Source organism: Bidens hawaiensis, unplaced genomic scaffold (assembly GCF_021521415.1).
Source record: "Bidens hawaiensis isolate Kalapana, Puna unplaced genomic scaffold, B.hawaiensis_p1.1 tig00047024_1, whole genome shotgun sequence".
NCBI lineage: Eukaryota > Viridiplantae > Streptophyta > Magnoliopsida > Asterales > Asteraceae > Bidens > Bidens hawaiensis.
Window position 1 is genome coordinate 76,529 of NW_027498414.1, and position 20,915 is coordinate 97,443.

The following is a 20,915-nucleotide window of genomic DNA, read 5'->3' on the forward strand; positions in this document are numbered from 1 at the left end:
CTATAACTAACAGTTGATTGTTGTTGCTTCTTTAACCATCTGACTGGATTTATAAACTAAAACTGGCTTGAATTGAACCAATTAAGAATTGGCAGTTTACAGAATTAACCTAAAAAAATGTTAGGCTTCTATTAAATGCCGCCGACTTTAGGCAAACTCAAACATGACGAATAATAATTTTAAGTCCACCGAGTTTGTTTAAAGCCACAGCCGAACTTATATGAATTTAAGATAGCTATTATTCGGCAGTGAATAAATGCTGAAGAAGCCAACTCCTGGATTGTTGGAAACCGAATTGCTAGCTTATGGTTTAGTATTAATAAATAAATAAGCATCTCTTATGTGATTGCTATTCAAACACCTCAACAGAGAATATTAACTGCTAACGACTATAGACGTAGACCAGTTTAGACCGAACAAGAAAATTCTTATTTTTCAGTTTTGCGTGAGTGATTTGAAAGCTTGAGTCATCGTCTGTCACTTGAGTCGCAAATCGTTCTAACCAGCCTTATACCTCCCAACAAAAACTAGACTGGTTGTAACTTGTAGCCAAAATTGACTGTCCGGTTGTGAAAACCTTAAAACCAAAACATCTTATACATGGGTCCAGCCTTGGCTTATAAGGTTACTAGGGACACCAATCGGTTTCATCTCAAGGCGTCCCAATCAAATCGAAAAAGTTGGGTACTACCGGGTTTTAAACAGATAGAAGACTAAATCAGCATTCATGTTAGCCAAAGTTCAGGATGCGTCTCAGACTCATTTGATTTATAACTCCTTTCTCATCGTACAACAAAAACCATCATCACGTTAAAACTATCCGTATTAACTTTAACAGTCTTCCCTCAAATCATAACATATAATTCGGTCATTATCTCACAGTAAACATGTCTTAAACCCCTTTTCTAGTTCCTCGGCATCTAAATTCTTCCCTATGAACACAATCTTGTTTACTCTCGGTTCATCAGGTTTCCACAACCGATCTGGTGACCCTTGAAATATGTCATGCACTCCCTGTTTACAAAGGCGCGTTTATTCAATAATCATTTTAATACATAGTTTTAAATCACACAAATTTAGATACTTGTTGCATTCTTAATATAAGAAACTCACCTGGAAGACAAATCTCTCATCCATCCCTTCAATAGATAAAAGTCCTTTCATGCGGTATATATCTTCACTTCTATCCATTAATAATGTACCAAGCCAAAAGTTAGCCTGCATATAACAGCAAAAAGTAATTTTAACATATTTATAAAATAAGAAAGAGTAAATCAAATGAAAAAAATCCACACAACTAACCTTTTCAAGATCTAAGTTTCCTTCTAAAACTATGCTGACTGAAGAAACCCCGGGGTCATGGGTATGATCATGATGTTCTAAACAGAAGAAAAAAAAAAGAACATTACCTCATGAAACCAATAACAATTATGCATAAATGAATAACATAAGCTTTGAGTTACCGTGTTTGTGGTCATGGTCATGCTCATGATGGTGGTGATCATGATCATGACAATGTTCATGGTCATGATCATGCTCGTGATGGTGGTTATCTTCCTTCGAAGCTTCGTCCTCGATAGCAGCATCAATTCTAGCAAATACATAAATATGTCAAATCAACCAATCATTTTTTTATTAAAATGCATCATAGTTATTGAAAATGAAAAACTACAAATAACCTTTCTAAATCAAAGCCTCCTATCCCAAGAACATAATCCAAATCCACTTTCCCAAATTCAGTACGTTTTAATTCAGCCATACGGTTTATGCCCTGTATTTAATTGTCATTAAGGTAAAAGATTAACATGAAATATTAACTATTTAACCAACCCGGTACCTTTATCCGCTGAACCAAAGAAGTGATCTCTCTATCTCCAACAAGATCAGTCTAAAAACCAATATAAAAAATCCCATAATTCAATTGAACGGAACTACATAAAATATTTAATAACTGAAGCCAAAAGGTGTTAATAACAGATACCTTATTCACTATTATACGATCAGCATAAGCAATTTGCTCTACAGCTTCATTAACAACTCCTTTCGGCTTAACATCATCCAGATGAATATTAGCATGCTTTGCATCTACTAAAGTGACAACACCATCCAGCTTAACATCATTAAAAATCTGATCTTCAGCATAAAATGTCTGTATAATTGGTGCTGGATTCGCCAGTCCTGCAATTTAAAAAAAAATCAATAAAGATAATCTTGAATCAAGATTAATCAATGTTGATTTGTTTCATACCTGTAGTCTCTATGACAATATGGTCAAACTTTCCTTTCTTTTTACTAACCAACTCCCCTATCATTCTAACAAGGTCACCCCTGACTGTACAGCACAGACAGTCATTGTTAAGCATGATAATATCTTCCACTCCAGCTGCTTTTGCAGCAACTAATGATCCATCAATGTCCACTTCCCCATACTGCAAATGCAATTCAAACCATAAACTAGATGCGATTATTATGGGTTCAAATGAGCCGCGCCGCTCGCGAACTACTCGAGATCGAATCAATAAAAAGCTAGAAACGAGCCGAGCCGAGTCTAGACTTATCAAGCCTAAGTCTCAAATAAAGTTTGCTTAGTTATCAAGCCTGAGCTCGAGCTTTACAAATAGGGCTCAAAATAAGCTGATCTCAAGCTCTGTTCAGTCATAACGAGCTCAAGCTCAAGCTTGGAAAATGAGTCACGAGCCAAGCCCGAGCTTTAGACAAAGAGCTTGAGCTCGGCTTGTTTACACCCCTAGCAATTTATTCAGATTTAAGTAGCAGCAAAGTAAAATATAAAGCTCTAATGTTGTAAAAAAACATTGAATGAATTATGAAACAAAAGAAGATAAATTTACCTCATTCTCAATAACCGCAATGCGTTTGCCGTGATCAGCTGTAAGTATATGATTCAATAACGTCGTCTGTTCAAATATAAAAAGTCAATTTCTTTCTTAACCTAACCTAACTTCACTTAGCATATTATTTATTTAATTTCAAAATGCATATAATAGAAGAAACAATAAATAATAACTTACCTTGCCGGAACCTAAGAAACCGGTAATAATGGTGGCCGGAATCCGATCGTCGGGCGGAATCTTCATCCTGCTGTGTCGGTTGCGGCGACGGAGAAGTTGCGCTTTGGTCTGGCGGTGGATAAACTAACGGAGGTTGCCGTTAAACTTTGACGGCGGAAAGTGAAGTTTCTCCAGAAGTTGGTTGCGTCGAGTGAGGTTTTGGTTTTGTGAAGTTTGAAGAGTCCGGTGGTCAAATTAATGGATGTGGAGGCCATAGCCGATGATGGTTCAAGATGGGGAGATTGCAATAAGTTGGAACGGGGAAAGGCAACATTTGTATGGTACTGCAGTAATCGAGTTAATTGCGTTGTTGAAAAAACTCTACAGTTTCAAACTTAAAGGCGGTCAAGATAGGTGGGTGTGGGACTGTGGGGTGGTGATAAATCGGGCATTCTAGATGGCCTATGTTAAAAACCTTCTTTATCAAGTTGAGTCGCTTCCTAAAAAAATATAATTCATGTTTTCCGTTAAAAGTGAATGTTATGGCACGGCGGAAACCCGTAAATCGTCTTCCTACTACGGACAACCTGATAAAGAGAAAAGTACTCTGAGGCTCAATTGTGTGTATCTATTGCTTGGCTTCAAGTGAGTCCGTCGACCACATATTTACTTCCTGTTTTGTAGCCTTGGTGATGTGGTAAAGCATTAGCACATGGTGTGAACTGTGAAATATCCCCTATGTACGCGTTCTCGGATCAAGATGTTTTTATATCCATAATCATATTCCGGATATTAAGCATAAAATTGAAAGGAAGTTGGTGCAGTTCATAATCATGATGGTTTGTTGGTTTATTAGGTGAGCTCGAATACTTCTGTATACAATTAACAAACCGGTGAAGGGTGAAGGTTGAGAACATGTTAGGAGATATTCAAGTGTTAAGTTTCTTGTTATTAAAAATAAGGCTAGAAGTTTGAACGTAGATTGGCTAAATGGAAAGTATTGGCTGTACTTTTTGCCAACCCTTGATAGCTTCTCGATAGTGAGGGCGTTTGACTTGTTTTAACGATATTTGCGGTTAAAAAAAAGTGATGCAAGTGAAAACATATGAATTATAGTCTCATGGGTGTGAATAGTACCACCGATCTGAAATCGAAACTTCTCTTCAAACTTGAATGACTTAACTAAGACGGAAAAATGAAACACTTAAATTGAAACAATATTGAAACTTTGTTATTATTTTACAAAGTTTTCCACTTGAACCATTATATAAAACCTCATAACAAACAAATCATGCATCATTTTATGTATCTTTTCATACAACTACCACCAGGAGCAATAATCAAAAAACAAACCAATATATTATATATGGTTTCATTTAAAAGACTTAGAGAAATAGCATCAGACTATTAGCATTTACCCTACACAACATCTTACACAGGTAGTTAGATCAAGTCAATTCACCACTAAATAACATTCCCTGCACTTACAACCAAAATAAAAACAAAAAATAAACAAATCCACAACACTAGAACCAGCAACATAACTACAAAGTTGGAACTGCACAGAAACCAAATGTTTGCTCAAAACTAGGCACAGCCTAGTCACCTCTGGGCGGGTTGTTCCGACCCTGAACCACCAGCAGCCGGCGGTGTAGCCGGTACTGTGCTTGTCGACCCATTTTCAGCCGGTGGCGGGACCCCCCATTTGCCATCAGATTCAAGTGGCTCCAAAACATGAACGGTTCCATCCGAAAGTCCTAATGCAAATTGATTCGGTTCTTGTGGATGAGCAGCAATCACCATCGGGTGCACATGCACGTTACTGCTAAGAAACGTTTCTTTTTAATAAAGATAAATGGACATATTTTATTTTTAAAAAAATACCAAAAAGTATGTTTTTGGTTATTTTACCTTGTGAGATATGCATATGGATTGATCTTACATCGAAGGCGAAGGTGAGAAGCGGTAAACACACAAATAGTTGAGTCGAAGAAACTTGCATATATCAGTTGACTATCGCATGAAAACGTTGCATGCGATATTGGTGCTGAATTTTCCCGTTGAATCCACAAAAAAGATTAATTCAGAAATATGGCATTGTCAGTTTACCAGTGTTAATTTGTCGCATTTAGTCATTAAAAGATGGTTTATTGTCTTTTTGTACCATTTGAGTCATTATATGGACTTGATGTAAAAGATTTTGATTCATTTCGGGTCAATGTTAAAATATTCTATGATGAACAAAAAACATTCTTTTAATGACTCAGATGTAGAAAAAAGCGCAATGACTTAACAAGAAACGAGTAAAAATTCATATGTATATTATGCAAAAAGACCCTATCATAAGTTACAAAGAACAAGAGTCGAAATATTACCTGCTTAACGCATTCTAGCTTTGTTGTTTCATAAATGGCAAGTTGGGTCTCATGAACAACAAGAAAATGGATCTGATCCTGATGAAACTGCACTCGAGTGTCGGATTGTGGTGAAGGTGTTCTCCCCGGTGGGAGTTGAACATATCGAGCCTTCTGTTTTTCCCATCCATCAGAACTCCATACACAAATCTAAGTGGTAAACATATAAAATTATAAACATGTGTTTGATGAATATAAATGCAAATTCCGAGTTTTTATAAAGACTCGAAAAGAACAAACGTTTCAAGATCTATATGTAGAAAGAGATAATTGGTATAATTTTCTTGATTCTCATTATCACCAAACCGGTTCCATATATACACAGGAAATCCCATTTAATTAGGGATGAAATCAACTAACAATATTATTTATATTTAACCAATATACATGCCAACTATACAATATCTATTAGACCCCCACAGTCGAAGCTAGAGGTTCACGAAGGCTGAGACTGGCACGAAAATCTTCAAATAGGGCTTTCGGAAGGCCTTTCGTAAATATGTTAGCAATCTGGTAACGGGATGGAACTTGAAGAACGCGCACGAGACCTCGTTGAACTTGTTCACGAACAAAGTGGATGTCAAGCTCAATGTGTTTAGTTCGTTGGTGCTGGACTGGGTTACCGGATAGGTAAATGGAGCTTAAGTTATCACAATACACCAATGAAGCATGAGTGAGTGGCCGATTGAGTTCCAGAAGAAGGTTTCGAATCCAACTAATTTCTGCAACAACATTTGCAATACCTCGGTATTCGGCTTCCGCGCTTGAACGTGAGATGGTTGATTGGCGTTTCGAGGACCAAGCTAGCAAGTTGTTGCCAAAGTATACGCAGTAGCCCGACGTGGATCGACGAGTGTCGGGACACCCCGCCCAATCGGCATCAGTGTAGGCACGTAACGAGGTCGAGGTCATCGGTCCAAGAGTAAGTCCAAGATGAGAGGTGCCCCGAATGTATCGTATGATACGTTTTAAACTATTCCAGTGCGGAAGGCGCGGGGAATGCATGTGCATGCAAACCTGTTGGACCGCGTACGAGATGTCGGGTCTCGTAAAAGTGAGATACTGGAGGGCTCCGGCCAAGCTTCTGTAAAGGGACGGGTCCTCGAATTCGGGGCCATCTGAAGGAAGCTTTCCTTTAGTGTCAACCGGAGTTGCAACGGGTTTGCAAGAGGTCATGCCGACTCGATTTATTATGTCTTGCGCGTAATTCTTTTGTGAGAGGAACATTTCGTTACCCGTTCGTTTTACTGATATCCCCAAGAAATAGCTCAACGGTCCTAAATCTTTCATTGCGAATTCGGAGCTTAAACGGTCCATCAGATTAATACGAAGTTGCTCGGACGATGTCGTGAGAAGTATGTCGTCCACATATAAAAGCAAATACGCGGTGTCGGAACCGTGATGATAGGTGAACAGTGAGTTGTCACTCCGGCTTTGCTTGAATCCCAATTTGAGAACAAATTCGGTGAAACGTTGGTACCAAGCTCGAGGTGCCTATTTCAGGCCGTATAATGACTTCTTAAGCAAGCAAACGTGATCCGGGAACCTTCTATCTCGAAAACCCATAGGTTGATGCATGTATACCGTCTCGTTTAGGTTCCCGTGAAGAAAAGCATTCGTGACGTCAAGTTGATGAACGGCCCACGATTGAGATAGTGCGATAGATAGGACCGTTCGGATGGTTGCTGGTTTGACAGCTGGGCTAAAAGTTTCACCGCAATCAATACCAACCTGCTGACTACGACCATCGCACACCAAGCGCGCTTTATAGCGCTTCAATGACCCGTCGGATCTGAATTTATGCCTGAATAACCACATGCACCTGATAATATTCATAGTCGGTTGTCGTGGGACTAACTCCCATGTCTCATTTTTAATAAAGGCATCGTACTCGTTTTGCATAGCGTTTCGCCATACAGTAGTGGACAAGGCATTTTTCGGCGAGTTGGGTATTGGTTCGACATGTGTAGTGTTAAGGTTGAAGTGTGGTTTCGGTTTCAAGATCCCGTCCATGGCACGTGTTCGCATGGTAAGAGTGGGAGGGGGCCGTAGGCTGTGATGTGGAGTGTGTTGGCACTGGGTGGTGGCTGCGGCTTTCGGACGGCGAGAGTAGGTGAGAATCGGTGAAAGTATATCAACCGAAGACGGTTCAGTTTGGGGAGAAGACGGTTCGTTGGGAGTTTGACTGGTTGTTTGGGGAGTTTGGGGAGAAGTCGGTTCAATTGGAGAAACCGGTTCGTTTATTGGATTGATGGGTGGGGTAGTAGAGTCCCCCGGTTTGGCAATACGTGGGTTTGGAAACGGGTTCTGAGAGGAGGGTTTGTAAGGAGGGTTATGGAGGTTCGACCAAATGCATGGATGTTGTGGTTCGGACAAGAATATATACGGGTCCGATGTCGGTTTGGTGGTTTTGGAATATGGAAAAACGGTTTCGTCAAAGATTACATGTCGGGAAGTAATCATTTGACGGGTATTTAGATCGAAGCACCGGTAGCCGCGGTGGTTTGGTGGATATCCGAGGAAAACGCATGCATTTGACCGGTGTTCAAGTTTATGTATCATGGTGGATGGTTTGAGTAGGTAGCATAGGCAGCCAAACACTCGAAGATGAGTGTAGGATGGTTGACGGTTATATAGGACTGTGGTTGGGTTATGGGCCCACGACAAGGAAAAACAAACCGCCGAAAACCCGCCCCTGCTGCCTCCTCCGCGTCCAAGGAAAAACAAACCGCCGAAGACATCGCGGCTGCCCTTGCTGCCGCCGACCTTTGGGATCGGTTAGATGCCATAGTCCTTCAATGGATCTATGGCACCATCTCTCTTGACCTTATCAACACCATCCTCAAACCCAACACGACTGCACATGAAGCTTGGACCACCCTTGAAACATTATTCCAAGATAACAAATCATCTAGAGCCATCTACCTTACCCAGAAACTTAATAATACCCGCCTCGATAACTTTGAAAACATGGCAGCCTACTGTCAAGAGGTCAAGGTCATATGCGACCAACTTGCTAATGTCGAGGCGCCATTAACGGATGCGAAGATGGTTCAACAACTTGTTACCGGGTTAAACGAGCAATACGAAGGGATTGCTATGTTGATTTCCAACCTTCAACCTCTTCCCTCGTTTCACGAGGCACGTTCCAAGCTTATGCGGGAATATGATCGAAAAACGAACATGACCTTACATGTATCACAGAACGCGGGAGCCGCTCTTCATGCTACAACCTCTCAAAAACCCGACACTCAAGCCCCTCGGTCGGACCAGCGGTCCACCCCTGACGCATCGGCTGACCGCGGTAGGGGTAGGGGTAGGTCCCGTGGTAGGGGCCGTGGTCGTTTTGGTGGTCGAGCACCACCCAACCACACCTATTCACAGCCTCCAAATCCATTCAACTCGGTTCAAGGTCAATGGGTTTTCCAGCCCTCATGGGGCCACGGTTCACATGCAAATCAATGGTCCAATCAACCACCGTGCCCATATCCAACCACCCCTCGGTCCACTAGTAGTCATTCTCCGGGTATCGTAGGCCCACGACCGAATCAGGCGTTTACAGCAGGTTACACGCTGACCGACATTGACCAGGCCTTAATACACAATGTCACTTAATCCACCGGATACTCCATGGGCTATGGACAGCGGAGCAACCACCCACATGACAAACCAGCCAGGTAACTTCACGTCTTACTTTAATAATGGCGTTCATCGTAATATTATCGTTGGAAACGGGACCACTGTTCCTGTTCTTGGACAAGGCAATCAAACCTTACCCCGACCGTTTCCGCCACTTAAATTAACCAACGTCCTTTATGCACCTAATTTAATCCATAATCTTTTATCTGTTAGACGTTTAATCACAGATAATTGGGTTTCTGTTAAATTTGACCCTTTCGGTTTTACTGTGAAGGACCTCAAGACGCGGACCCGTATCCTCCGATGCAACAGTACCGGTGATTTATATCTCCTGGCGCCACAAATGCTCTCAAAAATCAAGTCTCCATCAGCAAATGTGGCGATCTCACAAACACTGTGGCATCAACGTCTTGGTCACCCTGGCTAATGTCCTTTGCAATCTCTCAAGAAATCTTCCTTTATTTCTTTTTCTAAGTCTAATAAACGTGTCTGCGAACCGTGTGTTTTTGGGAAAAGTGTCAAACTCCCTTTTAATAGTTCATGTAATCGTACTTATTTGCCTTTTGAAATTGTTCACAGTGACCTTTGGACCTCACCGATCTTGAGTTCTGGGGTCACCGCTACTACATCTTATTTATTGATGATTTTTCTGATTTATATGGACGTTCCCGATCAGTAGGAAATCACAGGTTTTCTCCATTTTTCAACAATTTTATAACCTGATTGGAACACAATTTGATAAACGCATTAAACAATTACAATGCGATAACGGCAAAGAATACATCAATAATCAATTCACTCAATTCTTTAATCAACACGGTATGACGTTCCGTCTATCGTGCCCTCATACCTCCTCCCAAAATGGTAGGGCCGAACGCAAAATCCGCACTATCAATAACATGGTTCGCACTCTTCTTGCTCAATCCAACCTACCAAACACCTATTGGCACTATGCTCTTGAAACAGCAACCTACTTTTTAAACATCCTACCCAACAAACCAAATAACCTCAACAACCCAACTAACAATATTATCTATATTTAACCGATATACATACCAACTATACAATATCTATTACTATATAATAAAAATACATCATAAAAACCGTTTCAAGATCTTTACTAACCTGAGCATCAGCACCGGAAGAGACTAGAACATTTAGCACATGGGAAAAGGCGAGACCCGTGATTCTTTTGGAGTGACCTTTAAGCTTGCTTTTAACCTTCACAACAAAAAAATTATTTGATATATAAATAAAATATATGAGAACAAAATTCAACAGAAACTTATAAGAATGTGTGCTTTATTTACCTCATCAACACGAACATTATAAATCTGGATGGTCGAGTCATCCATGCCAATTGCTATAATATTATTATCTTGAGGGTGGAAAGCAAGAAAGGTTGCTGCAGGTGGCGGTGGCATGAACGTTGTCATTGTCTGCAGTTGACCTCAAAAGTCAAAATTTATGACAGCAATTGACCTGTTTGACCTCAAAAGTCAAAAGGATAAACAAAATATTACCTTGAATGTCATCATATTGAACAAAGAAATCTTTCCTCCTGAAGCCGACATAACATAAGAATCATTTTTAGACAAAGCAAAGCATGCAACAGACTCTTCAGGGTTAGTTTCCGCCACGTCATTAGTCATCAAAATCCCGCTTGAAAGTTGCCATAATTGTGGCAAAACGCCAGCTGTCGCCTGCAATAAATACTTTTACATTATGAAATCATGTCACCATAATATTTTATTTTAGTCGGTAAACTAATATTCACCTTGCCACTTGAATTACGGTCGTTACGCTGCCATTTCCATAGCAAACGAATAGCATTTGACGCTAATGCTAAAATAGCATTTCCTGAATTTGTATATATCAATCTTGATATCTGTATGATCGATAAACTTTCCCGTTAATTTCTAAACTAATAAAAAAAGTTATATCACAATATAAATAAATAATCACACCTTTGTTACTCTCATGTTCTCGGGGAGCTTTAACGACCGACATTGAGAAGCTTCGTTAATCTCAGTTAGTTTCAAATCTTTGATTTGTCATTAGATTCTTCCCCAATCCTAGGTTTCACATCTGGCAAGCTTCTCGCATCCCCGTTCTACATTCACAATAATTATTATATTGACACTATGAAGTATGACTATTCAGTCAAAGTCAAAGTCAAAGTCAAAGTCAAAACACAAGCACTAACCACTGCAGAGATGGATCCAACGGGTGCAGTCCTTTCTGCTAAAGCAGAATTACTAGCGGCAGCGGCGGCAGCAGCAGCAGATAACGCGTTTATGGTAGGCTTCAATTTAATATATTAAAATAACATTTAAAGGGAATATAATTATATAACATATAACAAGAAAATTATGATCATGTACTAATTAGTCTTAATAAAGCTACCTTTGCTGCTTCAGGAGTTCTTGAGGCAGACCCATCAAAAGAAAGATTTTCAAAAGTTCTAAGTAACCGAACACCATCAGAATTTGCCAAAATTTTGATACCTTTGTCATTAGTAGAAACCGCCAAAAGAGCACCGTCTTTATTAAACCGGATTCGTGGGCTTGCCTAATTAAGAACAATATTAGATTGGTCATTAGTGAGTTAGTCAAACCGGTTTGTTTCTGTTTGTCAAACGAATGTATTACCGGAAGACCTCCATCAGCATCAACACTTGTCAAAAGCTGAACATTATCCATATCCCAATATTTAATCGAAAAATCATCACCGGCTGCTAAAAAGCGGTTTTTGGTTGTATCAAATTGTACAACGCCTAATGATCGTTTACGGAAGCCAAGATACGTTCTTTTTACAGCCCCTTCACTTTCATTCCACTCTACAATGTGTGATTCTCCTTCTTTGCTGGTCCCACATGAAAAAAGCCTGAAATGAGAGCAAAAATTGACCCAAAAAAGTCAAAATTTTGTAAGTCAAAGAAAGTCAAAGCTTTATGAGTAGTGTATATGCATTGGTCAACCTTGTTCCATCAGCACTGTATGCCATTGTTGTGCACCACCTACCGGGAGCCTCGTAATCAACTCTTGATCCCATGTTATCATATAACCATGCTTTTATCTTCCCATCAAGAGCCGTTGAAAATATAAACTGAAAAACATAAAAGTTTTACCTTTTGGACTTTAATTTAAATGAGCTAACAAGCAAGCCAGCTAACAAGCAAGCCACGAGCGAACCTCAGCTCAGGCTTGGCTCGTTTACAGACCGAACCAAATGACCCACCGGCTTTTTGAAACAGCCCGGTTTTCGACTCCCTTGAAAAAAACTTTAAATTTAATAATTCAAATCCTGCAAAAATATCAAGTTACCTGAATATTCTCTTTATAGTGAGGGCATACAGAATAAACAGGTGCTTCATGTCCTTCAAAAGTATGCTTCTTTACTCCAGTTGCTGCATCCCAAACCTATGTCATCAAAATCAAGATAATCATGATTATTATAATTAAATATAATTGTACATAAACTGACCAAAATACATTATACAGAACTGTGAAAACCAAACCTTGATTGTTTTGTCATCCCCGCAAGTTATCACACAGAGCTGTTTGTTTGGATGAGAGAATGCAAGATCATTTACCCCACCAACATGCGCATCAATCTGTAATAAAACGTGTCATTTACTCGCTTTATACATTTTATGCAAATTTAGCAGTCACAGAAAGAAACCGAGTGTACTACCTCTACATTTTGTCTCACGTCATCGCCTCCATGATATGAATATATTTGTACAATGTGTCTTGAATATGCAACTCCTGTTCATATAACAAGAAATTAAAAAGATTGTATTTATTGTTTTATTATACTATAAGTTAGCAAGACTTACCAAACAATGAACCGTCTGGACTCCAGATGACGCGGTTCACCGAGACAGCAGGTTCTTTTACTAAAGAAGCCTGCATTCATGTTAAACAATTACAACTTCAAGCCGAAAATCGTGTCTGGCTTTTTCGCATATTAATACTTTAAAATTAAAATTTTACGACAAAAGATTATAAATGTACATAAAAAATTACATTTTAGTTTGAAAAATTTATGTCAATTTGTTTTTTAAGTTTAAGTTTTTGGCATAAAATAATCCCAGCCAATTTAACTAATAAATGGGTTAAACGAGTCAACACATGAACCTGCTGGATTGACACGAACATGACCGGTTTAAGTAAACAGGCTTGCGGGTTTGACCCAAAACAGATCAAAACCCGTAAAATTTTTGTCGTGTACTTAACAAGTAAATATTTGCACAAGCATCATTTTCCAAAAACCAAAACAACAAATTATTACAATTACAAACAGCAGAAGCGCATGCAAACGCCATTTCGTTACAACTGATTATCTGATTAATAATTTAATACTCCATATCATGTAGTCACTTTCAAAATGCAATGTCAAACACACTCATATTATGACTCGTTAAAGATCTTTACATACCTGAAGAGACACTGAACAGCCACTAAGATTCCAAACTTTGAAATTTTTAAGAACCAGTTTTTCCCGAGAACCAACTTCCCATAATCCTATGTCTCCCACATTTGTTCCAACTGATGCAACATTACATTTATGCCACACGTCAGCATCAAAACTTCAAGACACGAAAAAAAAAGTATAAAAAGACTAAACAAGTAATTATTAATTACCTAAAAGTAATGTTTGTTGAATAGGATGAAAGTCCATGCTCATAGGAGATGAACCCTGGTTTAACGTTCGTGCAACGGTTTTTGGCAAGTCATCGGGTGCATTAAAAGCTTGATTATGACCAGAATGTCCCGGGAATGTGACAGGCAACACATTAACTGGCAGACTTGCCTGTTTTCCAGCAAGAAACTTGTTACAGTTAAACTTTAGTAAGAGAAATGATGTTACAACTTATATCATCAAAAATAAATGAAATAACCTCATCAGTTAACCCCATGATTCTTGTTCTTTTGCTCATATGATCAGAATCTGCAGACGGGTAATCCAACGAAGGGTTTGTTGGAGTTCTTGGATGCTTCAAAGCAGCTGCAAACGGGTCAAAAAACCAAACGGGTCAATGAAAAGTGTAACGGGCCAACAAGTTAATGAAAAGCGTTAACGGTCCAATGGAAAGTATTAACGGGTCAGTGGGTCAATGAGAACATGGTGTAAAGAAGCATTTAGATTACCTGAAATAGAGGGACTACCGAGACCAATTGCACTACCAGAAACCGTTGGATGAGATACAGCTGGCAGATTAGACATCCAACCCGCAAGTGGAGATGGTACTGGAGCTGGTGCAGGTTGAAACGGCTGAATATGTAAATCAAAAGCAGATTACCCTAACAATTTTTTCAAGATTATAAAACATGGTGATATATTAGGGGCAAACATATATTACACACCCCATGTGCACCCAAAGGAGGAAAGCCGCCAGCTTTTGGTAATGCTCCAAGAAGTGGATTATTTGCAGGCGATGGAGCACGCGCACCGTTCGGTTGACCACACGAATGGTCAACAAATAACGTTTTGATATCCGGATTTGGCCTAGGGTTTTTACAAAGTTGGTGTTGCCAGTTCAAGCTGTGATACAATCACACGAGTAACTAACATTAACTACCATTGTAAGACCTACAAAACATAGTAAAAAAAACACCTCAACAACTTTAAGGTTTACCTTTGGTTTATTAAAGTCCTTAGTCTTGAATTCTTAAGATTTGGAAATTGCAGTTTGTCACGAAACAAGGGATTTGCTTCGATTAGCTTCTTAAGCTCAACCAACATTATAGCTCGAGCCGATTTAGTATCACCGTATTTGGATAACTGTTCATTCTCCCTAAAATGCAAATGAAATTATATAAGATTATAATGTGTTACTATTAAATACATCTTTAACAAATCACAAAATGCTAACATTTGCAATGTACCTAAAATTCTCCAAAGTTAATAACTGAGTTATCTCCTTAAACAAGTCTTCATTAAATGAAGCAAACACTTTAAGATCCTTTACAAGAATCTCAACCGCCTTGGACCGGTCGTGCCTATGAAAAACAACATAATTATTCAACAATTCAAACTAAAATTAATTACTATTAACTCAACAAATAAAAAGGGCTTACTTATCCAATGCTTCAAGATACTTTTGCTTTCTAATCTCGAAAAATATCTTCATGGAGTACCGATTATCGTCCACTTTAGTGAAACCCGAAAGGTATTTCTCAACCTCATCCCAATTCCCACTGTGCACTTCTTCCTCAAAATACTTCATGTTAAAGATAAACCCTGATTCTTGCTCAAGCCTATAGTTACAATAAACCCATGAAATTAATATTCTTTTTTAAAATAATTAATAAAAATGTAAAACAAAAGACTTACTTGTGAACAGTTTCTTTAAACTTTTCTTCATCAAGAAACTGCAAGATCAAGAACACTAGCTCCCTACTTAAAGAAGACATTGCAATCCTCTGGTTCCTATATCAACACAACAATTAACATTCTTACAAAGTAGATCTACAAAACCCTAAAACAAAAAACAATATTCATTAGTAAAAATTATTTTTTTCTCCAAAAAATAAATAAAAATAGATCCTCTGCAAACACTGATATTTAAATTACAAATTAACCAGACAACAAAAAGAACCTGTTTTTTCAAGAATATTTGAGCATGCACCGACAGATATGAACAGCAACCAAACAGGAAAAAAATAAAACTGTAATTTTTAATAATAATTAGAATAAAATTTAAATTTAAATTCGTGTGGTGGATCAGAGAAAAAGAAAGCAGCTTTAACCCACTGGGAATCTAAGATGCAAAAATAAAGAAAAAGGGAAACACAAATGGGAATTAAAAAGCAAGTATGCCTAGAATAAAGAGAAAAAAAATAATAATATTATTAATAAATTAATTAATTAATTAAAAAAAACAAAAAAACAAAACATGTTCTTGAAGAAACAAGAACAAGAACATAGTTCAAAGGAATTAAACTCACCTTAGCAAGCAAGATCTGTTGATGATAAAACAGATATATATGATCCAGAAAATCTATATCTATATCTAGATATATATATATATTTCTCTCTCTCTCTCTCTTCAGTTTCTCTCTCTACTCTATCGCACGGAGAAAATTAAAAAAACACGACATTACTTGCAGAAATGGCGACTTTTAAAGAACTGGATGATAAGTAAACTCACTTATCACATTATAAGCAACATAGAATATTGATAAGTGGTGTCAAGGTTATGACCGGCTTGGCTCATCGGCTCGGCTTGGATACTCCAAACAGAAGTAAAGATAGAGTACTTGCATACTCCAAACAGAATTAAACTCACCTTAACGGATAATATCAACCCTTGATTACATGTGGGACCCAGTTTGTCAGTGAGGTCAGATGATCGGATGGCGTGGGATGATGAGAGTGTGGGTCCCATGATGTGTTGTTTGTGTTGTTAAACATGAACAGTTTTATTGGTGTTTGGTTAATATTATTAAAACAAAAGACCGAGAAATTGGTTTGGACGTGAGTTGATGAGAAGAGGATTGTGTTGTAGGATAATATCGCCAGAAAGCGTGGGTGAGACTTGAGATTAATATATATTATATGATTAATAGCCGCTCGTGGGTTGTATTTAGTAAGGTGCTGTTTGTTTTTGCAGACATAAACTGTCTGCAAGCTGATTTCATCTGTTTTCATGTCTGCAACTGAAGATGTGGTCTGAAGATCTGCAAGCTGAAAATATAAGACTGTTTGTTTTTATAAGCTGATACTGTCTGCATAACTGTCAAACTTATCTCACAAGATAGAAGTCATTTATTCAAGTTACATCTAGTTTTTAGTCTTTGCTTGCCATGCCGATTTGGTTTTGGTGGGTGGTGGAAGGTGGTGGTGGTGGATGGTGGTAGTGGCGGCGGACGGTGGGTAGTGGCGGTGGATGGTGGTGGTGGACAATGGGTGGTGGTGATGGATGGTTTTGGTTGGTGGTGGACGGTGGTGGTGATGGATGGTGGTGGTGGTGGGTGATGGATGGTGGTGGTGGCGGTGATGGATGGTGGTGGTGGTGATGGATGGTGGTGGTGATGGATGGTGGGTGGTGGACGGTGGTGGTGATGGATGGTGGTGGTGGTGGCGGACGGTGGTGGTGATGGATGGTGGGTGGTGGACGGTGGTGGTGATGGATGGTGGGTGGTGGACGGTGGTGGTGGCGGTGATGGATGGTGGTGGTGGTGGGTGATGGATGGCGGTGGTGGCGGTGATGGATGGTGGTGGTGGCGGCGGACGGTGGTGGTGATGGATGGTGGGTGGTGGACGGTGGTGGTGATGGATGGTGGGTGGTGGACGGTGGTGGTGGTGGTGGCGGTGGATGGTGGTGGACGGTGGCGGCGGGGTACGGGGGTGGTGGTGGCGGCGTACGGTGGGTGGTGGTGTTGGCGGACGGTGGTAGGAGCAGTGGATGAGAGGGTGGCTGCAAAGGGAGAAGAGTAGGGTTTTTTTGTGAAGATGTTTTAAGCAAGATTTCCTTGCTTTTCTTTTAAGATGAAAGAAGATAACTTCAGATCTGTTTTAAGAAAAAAAACAAACAGTCTTCAAGGGTAATGTCTGCGCGCCTGCAGACATTAGCTCCTTGAAGATGTTTGAAGAAAAAACAAACACCCCCTAAAAGGTATCTAAATATCAGGAAAAGTAAAGTATGTTTATACCCCTGGTTTTGACATACACGTCCACTTGTGAACATTCAACTTTAATTCAAAAGTAAGTTGTGGGACTTAGGAGAATATATAAATGAATAATTATTATTTTTAAGTATATTTATATATTTAGCCTTTTTCAAAGTGTAAATTGCGAGAAAACTTATTTTTAAAATACATTTATGCATTGTAATTTTTTTTAGAGTAAAGTGTCATTTTCGTTCTTGTGATTTGTCAAAAGTGTGAGTTTAGTCCAAAAAGTTTATTTTTTTATATAAAACATCCACGTTTCCAATTCTTACCAATTGCATCCAAATCACTAACTCTATTAAATTTAATCGTTAAGTCAGGGGTAAACATGTCTTTTCACTCTTTTTTATTGTAATATTTATTTCAGTGAACTGCGGTTTCCGTCTCTGTAATTTGTCCAAATATGCGGTTTTAGTCCAATAGTTTTAATTTTGCAATTTTTGTCCTTGTAGTTTCATTTCACTTACAATTAAACCTAAATTTATTAACCTCGTTAAGTCTGGTCGTTAACCCATTTGTGCGCCTCTCACGTGACGACCAGTTTTGTCGTTTTTCTCCCCAAATAAACCTCAGTCATAATTCGCAAGTCCCCTCACGTGAGGGGGCTAGGGTGTATTTGGGGAAAAAGAAAAAAAATGAACAAAACTGTCTCTCACGTGAAAGGTACACTGATGGATTTAACGACCATACTTAACGAGATTAGGGAATTCGGGTTTAATTGCAAGTGAAATGAAACCATAGGGAAGAAACTTGCAAATTTGAAACTACTGGACTAAAACGATTTGGACAAACCACATGGACGAAAACCGTATTTCACTGAAAATGTATTATAATAAATAAAAAATGAAAAGACATGTCTACCCCTAACTTAATGATTAAATATAACGGCATTAGTTGTCACACCCCGACTTAGGGCCTAGGCGTGTGACCACAAGTTGGTACTTGTTTTGTAAATTTATCAGAGTTATGGGTTAATTTTAGCGGAAGACTTTAGGTTTATAATATTAATATACATTGAAAATTTTACCTGGGAATTAAATACCCGAGTATTAGTTTACAAAATATATATTTCATATTACAAGGATGTTGGTTATAAAAAACGGAGTCATCTTGTACGCGCTTCTATCTTCATAAGACTCTAATCCTTGTTATTACTACTTATACTTAATTACCTGCAATGGGTTGGAAAAATACGTCAGCTATATGCTGGTGAACACGTATGACCCTATAAAACATTTGAATGACATTACAATACAGATATAGTTTTCTCGACAATCTCAGCGGAAGCTTTTCTACTTCTGATATATGTACCACTGCCCTATACACATAACGGTATTCTCCGAGCCACGAGGCCATGAGCAGAGAACTAGTCATGACCGTTTAGCCTGCGGCTACCTAGCCTTTGACTGATTAGGCTTAACAGTTATGTTTAGATCCAGACACATGCATATTCGGTATGAGTTGATTTTATTCTCTACTTTGTATTATAACGTTTTAGAGATCATGTAATCTCATAAAATCATTGACTGACTCGTTAAGACAAACACCCGTTCATCTTTGTCGAGTATAAATATGTTTTGATTTATTAAAAAGGTTAACGTATTCACATGTACCGTCGGTGTTGGAAAACCTTAACTGTGAATGATTGAGAATGATATTTAACATATACATAAATAGGTTTGTATAAATACCTGAATGGTGTTTTGATTAAGCTATGATGGCTAAACTTAACCTTTAAATCGTTTATCTTTGATTGTGAATGAAAACACTAAGTTTTTATGTGACGTTTGATGTAGCATGATTTGGCTTAATAGGTTATAACACGTTGGTAAGTTTCTCCAGGTAAGTAAACGGGTCCATCGGTTGATTGGGATTTATATGAATTACTTTTCCTTAGGCAAGAAACTTACTACTAGTTTTATCACCCTTACAGGTACTACAAACCCGTCAAAATATATCTTTGGTTAACATTACTCTGCTATGAAGTAAAATTTATGAAAACTCGTTTATGTATGGGAATGTTTACAAAATACTTTCAAGGTTTAAGGCCATAACCTCGATTGATTGTCTAAGCTATAATTCAAATAACTTAAACATAACTCCTACCTTAGATTGGATACTTAGAATGATATTAAGAAAAAGACAGGATCTTGATCTACTCGCTTATGTGATTGCTACTTGATTATAACTTCTATTCTTGCACGAACTTCGAGATAAAGGCACGTCGGCTTGCTACGACAACAGGACACGTTTCTCTATGCTTATGTGTGTGAAAGTGAATGTGTAATGGGATGAATGAGGCTCAATCCCGTAACCCTCTATTTATAGGCAGAATCTGCCTCCCATCGCGATACGCGATGGGTTTTCTTTACCCCGTCGAGCATCGCAATGCTGCAATAAGTCGCCGCCTTATCTGCTTATGACACGTGGCCTGTCATATTGTGTCACGTGTTGACACGTGGTTGGACACGTCTCCTAATGACTCAGCAAGGGCATCGCGCTACGCGATGGTCTTTGAATTGAGCCATCGCGTATCGCTACGCCGCCCAAATCTGGGTTGTTGTGCAAGTCCGTCACGCTACGCGATGGGCTTAATGCCTATCCCATCGCGCATCGCGATGGATGGATTTTTTAGATTTTACAAGTTTGGTCCCTATACTTCCTTAAGTTAGTATATTTGACTAAATTTTTATAGGGTTAAAGACGTAGTTTTACATTAGTGATTTGGTTTTGTATTAAATTCACATTATTTGCCAAACCACAAGAACAAAAATAGCACTTTACTCTTATTTATTCATTTATATAAATAAGCATACCCAGTAAGAGTGGGCAGTGGTGGTGTTATTTCACCACAGCGTATTATTCGGACACAAACAAATACACAAGCCTCCTCATCTTTTTTTTATGAGTGATACCGTTGTCGGAACCCACAAAACCTATCTGAAAGGGTCTTGGGTTGTCCTACCTAGGGGTACTCGAGGGTACCCTATCCACCCTCGGTATCTTAATCGTAATTCATAACAAGATATTAGTTGGGTATGTAGAGGAGATAATTGAAACAAACATTTTCTCTTACCTGAAATATAAAAGTGTTCTTGTCAATGAGACACACACCACTCCAAGTTGTTTTTATACACGCAGATGAAATAGTTGAGCTTATTTTAAAGATATAT

At 38.8% G+C, this 20,915-nt stretch overlaps 2 pseudogenes across 2 annotated transcripts; both read right to left on the bottom strand.

The window, feature by feature from the left end:
- Positions 1 to 825: 825 nt before the first annotated feature.
- Positions 826 to 3,295, bottom strand: LOC143596813 (uncharacterized; annotated as a pseudogene). Its single transcript, XR_013146783.1, has 10 exons — positions 3,030 to 3,295; positions 2,850 to 2,915; positions 2,249 to 2,429; positions 1,982 to 2,178; positions 1,838 to 1,888; positions 1,680 to 1,771; positions 1,464 to 1,591; positions 1,303 to 1,379; positions 1,114 to 1,218; positions 826 to 1,014 (listed from the first exon to the last, which is right to left on the bottom strand). The product of XR_013146783.1 is annotated as an uncharacterized LOC143596813 (transcript).
- A 1,107-nt stretch (positions 3,296 to 4,402) lies between these two features.
- Positions 4,403 to 15,557, bottom strand: LOC143596818 (topless-related protein 1-like; annotated as a pseudogene). The gene is made up of 25 exons (XR_013146784.1): positions 15,404 to 15,557; positions 15,148 to 15,327; positions 14,956 to 15,069; positions 14,706 to 14,864; positions 14,434 to 14,611; positions 14,218 to 14,341; positions 13,968 to 14,074; positions 13,711 to 13,879; positions 13,505 to 13,614; positions 12,903 to 12,972; positions 12,758 to 12,831; positions 12,582 to 12,677; positions 12,388 to 12,483; positions 12,042 to 12,169; positions 11,713 to 11,947; positions 11,468 to 11,632; positions 11,268 to 11,366; positions 11,029 to 11,174; positions 10,839 to 10,949; positions 10,585 to 10,764; positions 10,372 to 10,500; positions 10,187 to 10,282; positions 5,385 to 5,572; positions 4,920 to 5,078; positions 4,403 to 4,830 (listed from the first exon to the last, which is right to left on the bottom strand). The product of XR_013146784.1 is annotated as a topless-related protein 1-like (transcript).
- Between the last annotated feature and the right edge of the window lie 5,358 nt (positions 15,558 to 20,915).